The following is a 5875-nucleotide window of genomic DNA, read 5'->3' on the forward strand; positions in this document are numbered from 1 at the left end:
ATTCTTTGTGTGGTCAGCCCTTGTTGTTAATTTACAGAGTTAACAAGTCTTTAGACAGGTTTAAGAAAATAAATGAGTGTTCCTGTGTTTGCTGTATTCAGAACGAGCAAGCAGCTTTTAAGATTTTTCTTTGTTTCTTAGTTGGTTTCTGTTCTTAAAATTCCATGGAGACTTTTTTTCTCCCTCCAAACAGGTTTTGCAAAAGGGGTATTTCCTTTTCTGTTTTAGATCTTTTTATTGTACAATTTAGAAATTATATGGTTTAGTAGACTCAAATAGACAATTGTGATGTTTATCAAACATTATAGTCAACCTATATCTTAATGTACAATATTTTGGATTTACTAAAATATATTTGTGTTTCTTTACAGATCTCTGGGAGTTCTACCTACCCTATTTATATTCCTGTATATCTCTGATGGGATGTTTGTTACTTCTCCGTAAGTATTTTTCTGGCTTAATGTTGATGGGAAAATGGAGTTCTTTGTTCTAGAAAATTATACTAAGGTTTCCTGATGAAATTACTTAACAGCTTGGAGATGTTTTTAAAATTGGCCCTTAACTTTTTTTATGTTAAGATAAATTTTGATAAACTGAAGCCATGAAATAATACTCATGTGTTGTTCTTTAAGGAAAGCCTCTCTTGTGGAGAGACACACACACAGGCCCACACTCACTGAAGCATTAGATTCTACTTTTGAGTGGTAACATAGACCCTGTGTGGTGAATTTGTGGTTTAATTTAGTTAAAATGTACTCAGTTTTACCTGAGGCATTACAGCATATCTCAGGGATATTATAAGCAGATAAATGTAGTTAAAAGGAGTTAAGATAATAGTTGTTTGGTTCTCAACTCCATCAGTACTTGAAATTTTAATCTGTTCTTTAGTTCTTTTTTTTAAATTTTTTAAGTGAAAATACTATTATTCAACTGCTAGAGTCTTGCACGTGCTAAGCCTTCTTCAGTCTTTGGGTATCTTTCATCTTTCACCTGTCATCCTCTCTAGCTTCTTTATTGGTGAAGACTCCTCTGATAAAACACTGAGAGAATCTAAATTTGAGGCAAGACTTTTCTTACGACGATCGTCTTGGAGTCTGTTCTGTATTTTGCACTAGCCATTTATCAGCCTCCTCTCTGTGACCTCTCCTGCAGTGTGTACCCCTGTTGGCCTTTCCCGCATGTTCACAGTGATAGGTCAGTTGCTGGTGAAGCCAACAGTAAGTGTGTCATCTTGTTTGTTAAATGTGTTTACATTTGAACATCTTTTAGGTTGTGAATTAGCAATCAGAAACATTAGTGTATTTCTGTGGGCTTGTGACCTCCTTGTTATTGTTGCTTTTATTTTAATCTTTTTCATCTTTGGAAACAAATTTGTTTTTGCTTTTAAAATACTAACTATAGACACTCAGGTAGAAATTCTTCTAGCAAATTTTAAGACAAAATTTACAAATACTTACAGGTATTTTAGGTGTCTGTTGTATCAGTAGTTACTCTGTTATGTTTCAAAATTTACCACATATATTCCTTGATTTACAGAGCAGTTATGTCTCTGAGAAGTTGTCTGCATGTTACATTTTGATTATACTTTTCACTTTAATCTCAGAGTTGCCATATATTCATTTTTGATTTTCAGTTGGTAGTAATTCTTAGCTGCATTTAAGGAACTTGCCATTTACATTCTTTTCATGGGTCCTCACTGCCTACAGACTCAGGTCTGAATGACTCACAGCCTCTTCCCTAGTCCGCTGACCTCCAGCCTGTGCTCCTGCCCCCGCGGCTCTGACTGCACAGTCGCTGCTAATGGGCTGTGCTCACAACGGGCCGGGTGCTTTCACTTAGCAGGCGTGTCCAGGGCTTTCTCCTATCAGTGCCCCCTGCCTGCTCCAGCCGCCTGACCGCCTCCTCAAGGCCTGGCTCTGATGTTGCTGCACCCACTGCCTACTCTTGAACCTTGCCTCACCTCTTCTTTAAGTTGAAATAATCAAGCTCCTTTCTCTGCACTTTTCATATTCCCCTTTGTTAGTACCTATTAAATTATTTTGGTTATATGTTTGTCTTTCCTATTGAGGTGATTAATCAGAAAAAATTTGAGGAAATATTGTAGTAGACATTCCTTTAGTAATGCTTGCTTAATTTTGAAAGATTTAAAAAAATAAGTGACAAATAATTTTTTCCTGTCTTTTAAAAAAATAAAATTGGATTATTTAACTTGCTACATAAATGTATACACACTCAAAACATGCTATCAAATCTTGAAATTCACTTCCCTCTTGAAGAGGTTTCATGACACTGCATTCTTAATTTTTTCCTGATTCTCTGGCAGAGCTTTTCTTTTTGTTTTTTGGTCTCCTTTTCCGTTTTTATTTCCTAGCCCCCTAAGATAGGCAAATGTTCCAAGTTCTGTCCTTGGTCTAAAGTTGCTCTGCTCTGTTCTCCTTACCACCTCTGCCACTTTCATGACACTTCTAAATGTGTAGCTCTAGGGAGCAAAAGGCACCGAAAACAAACTACACCACATTGTAAATGCTATACCCGAATACTCAACGGAGCTGAAAGCTCAGCTTATAGAAAACCAAACTACTTACTTAGTGCCCTTCCCAAAGCTGATTTTTGTCCTAAACTTGTCTCTTTATTAACATTATTCTCGAAACTTTAATTATCTTCACCTCTTTTCTTGTTCCTAACATCCAATATTAATGATACTCAATTCAGTGTAGGCTCTGTGTTTGTGATAAGTACTATATTTTACACACATTTCATTTAATTGTGTTAACAAACCCATAAGTTAGGTGGTGTTCTTATTTTATGGCTGAATTAACTGTAGTTCAGGGAGATTAAGTCACTTGTACGAGATTACAGATCAGTCATGATGGGGTGGTATTTGAACCCAGAGACTGGTTACAGACCCTGGGCTCTGGACCACTGTTTTGTTCTGCCATAAGCTCCAGAATACTCGAACCGCTTTATTGCTGAGTGTACTTCATACCTCTTCATCTCTGTGTTTTGCTTACAGTTTTTTCTGATCCAAATGCCTTTCCCCTTTTTAGTAAGCTAAGCTATCAGCTAAGAGGCTACTATTATCAAAAACACTCGCCAAAACTTTTTTCTTCCCACCTAGAATTTGGGGGTCTTTCTTCCTCTGAACTTTTGTAACATTTTATTTTTGCTTCAGTTATGACAGTTATTTTCACCCTATAATTATTTTTTTGAGTTCATTCTGTTTTTCCTGGACACTAGAATGTAAGCTGTTTGAGGTCAGGGACTGTGTTTGACTCATATTTAGGTCCCCATCAGCTCAGAGTGTTTAAGAGTATAGGCTTTAAAAGGCAGATAACTTTTCTTTGCCAAACCCTTGTTTCTTGGCATATTATAAGATGGGGGTGATAACACTCTGTTTTTCATTGGATTGTTGTAGAATCAAGGGGATGAGGCACACAAGCATTTAACACAAATATCGGTGTGCCATTCATTGTCCCTCACTCATATGAAGACAGACCCATGGTGGTAAGTCACTAATGGATAGTTTGCATCGTAAGAGGAAATCTTTTTGTATGGGCTAGACCTTAAGAAAAGTAAAAACTGGATTGTGATCCAAATGGTAGAAATGGTGAGAATATTGATGGGAAAGAAGCTTGATATCATGACCCACAAAGATAGGGCCCCTGCCTACTGTAGGCTCAGAGCCTGTCTTGGATTCATTTAGCCCAGTCCGCTGCCTGTACCGGTGCTGTCCATCTGCCCAGTCTTTCCCATTTAGGACTCAAGGGTCATCTCCTGGGGGAGGCCCTCAGTGGTGGCCTGCTGAAGTGGGTCACCCCACCCTTTTCTCCTAGGTCGGTCAGCTTTTGTACTTATTTATTTGTGTGTTGGTATTTATTCTTATTTTACTATTTTATTTTGCTGTGAGTGTTAAACCTGTTGATAATAAGGGATTATCAATATTTGTTGAAATACTGGGAATTATTGGATTGCTCTAAATAAATTTTATAGAAATTAGGCAGATTTGATACCTGATAGGAGTTACATGCTTTGAGACTGCTTTTTATGAATGTACCTCATCAGGGAGCTGAAAGGATATACATATATAGGGTTTCTACCCTTTTGCTTTGTCCATCAACTTCTCACAATTTATTGTTTTGTTGGGAAGAAGTAGTTTGGGTTTGAATGACATTAAATATATCAGCTCTGGGCTTCTTTCAGATTTTCCCCAGAGCTAGGAAGATATTTAGGATCATTTCAAGAAGGATACCTATGTTAACAAAGCTAGAATTAAACATATTTTAGCCTTTATCAGTTGTGAAGATAGTGCAGATCATATCCTATGTAATTGGTGATTGATTAGTGGTTCTTGTTTTTTACTAGTGTTGTACGGTATGGTAGTGAGTGGGGTATATACAAGCATAATATTTCTCTCGGGTTCTGTCTACAGAATGATTTTGATAATACCAGTATTATCGGGTTGGAGCTGGACGGGCTCTAGTATGTGGGGGCACTGGCTCAGGCTCTCGAGCTGCTTCCACGGCTGGCTCGAGTCAGCACTGGGGCAGGTTCTAGTGCGTCAGATGGTTCTAGATCTTAGCTGCCACCAGGGCGGGCCCGGCCCCATGCCTCCTGCAAGGTCTGGTGCTAGAGATGCTCTAGCTCTGTATCACCCCCTTGCGGACTGTAGGTGAGATGCTGACCTACGGGTTGGGCTGGGAGTTCCGAGGGCAGGGAGGGTGTCTGGGGGTCCCCTCTGAATTCCAGCAAACAGACACAGGTGGGGATGCTGCACGAGTGGATGAAAGAGTGAACACAAGTCTGTGGCCCAGATCTCTCTTCTGTAAGCAACATCCCCCGCATCAAGGGGCTGTTGGAGGATCCCTGTGATTCACTACAATGTGAACTGATACCACTACCAGGCACTGTTCTGGGGTTGGGGACCCAGCGGTGAGGAAGCACGGTCCCTGCTCGCGTGGGGCTGGCCGGAGTAGAGGTCAAACGAGGACTTCACGTCCCTGGCGAGAGTCTCTGATCAGGTGGGATCAGGTGCCGGAAGCAGCGGTTCAGGCCCTTCCCCCTTTCGGGCAGCTCAGGACCGACCTGTATGGGGCACGAGGAGAAGGGCATGCAGGATCCTTGGGCTGAATCCCCCCGTAGCCATTACCCCCATGTAGCCGGTCCCGTCACCGCCCCGAGTTTTGTCATCCATGAAATGGGCGGGGGAGGAAAGCCGTTCGTGGGTTCAAGAGCCTTATCCAAGTGCGGAACCGGATCTAGATCATCTCTGGAGGGGGATTCAGCTCCAGCACCTGCCCCAGAGCTCGAGCCAGGTCCAACAGCGATGCGAGCCGCAGCTCCCGAGACTGGGGCAGCTGCAGCTTCGGCTCTCGCGCCAGCTCTGGGATCAGAGCCCGGTGTGCAGCCTGAGCAGCTCCGACACCAGCTACGGATCTCGCCAGCCAAGGGCCAGCACCTTCATCATCACACCCTCGCCATCGTGCACGAGGTCAGGAGAGGGGCTGGGGACCGAGAGGGTCCCTCCTGGGCAGGTCACCCCGTGTGCTTTGGTCACTCCATTCAGAGCTCGCCCTCCCCACCCCTCCCACAGGTCACAGCCCCGGGCGTCCCCACCCCTGCTTCCCAAACAAGGCTCAAGGGGGACAAGGAGACCATGGATGTTGGAATTCGAGACTTGTACCTTAAACACTGTATACGTGTTGACCCACAAACTCCCCTTTATGGATTCTGTTGCAAATAGGGGATTATGGACACGGGTCTTCCCTTCAACAAGCTGGGATTGAGCTGCCCACAGTAGGTGATGGGTGCACCTGCAGGCTGGGATGGGTGCTGCGCACTGTCCTCCCAGACAGGGGTGCCGTCACCCTTTCCTCCA

The 5875-nt window shown here is 42.7% G+C and overlaps 1 long non-coding RNA gene across 2 annotated transcripts; it reads left to right on the forward strand.

Annotated features, from left to right (window-relative positions):
- Positions 1 to 287: 287 nt before the first annotated feature.
- LOC141372188 (uncharacterized) lies at positions 288 to 4416 on the forward strand. Of its 2 annotated transcripts, XR_012377487.1 has the most exons (4): positions 288 to 440; positions 1153 to 1217; positions 1707 to 2612; positions 3843 to 4416. It is a non-coding gene; the product is annotated as an uncharacterized lncRNA (long non-coding RNA). The 2 variants fall into 2 exon arrangements; XR_012377486.1 differs by having other exon boundaries at positions 1707 to 4416.
- Positions 4417 to 5875: the final 1459 nt, after the last annotated feature.

Source organism: Callorhinus ursinus, unplaced genomic scaffold (assembly GCF_003265705.2).
Source record: "Callorhinus ursinus isolate GAN/ISIS: 27379988/994484 unplaced genomic scaffold, GSC_fseal_2.0 scaffold2250, whole genome shotgun sequence".
Taxonomy (NCBI): Eukaryota; Metazoa; Chordata; class Mammalia; order Carnivora; family Otariidae; genus Callorhinus; species Callorhinus ursinus.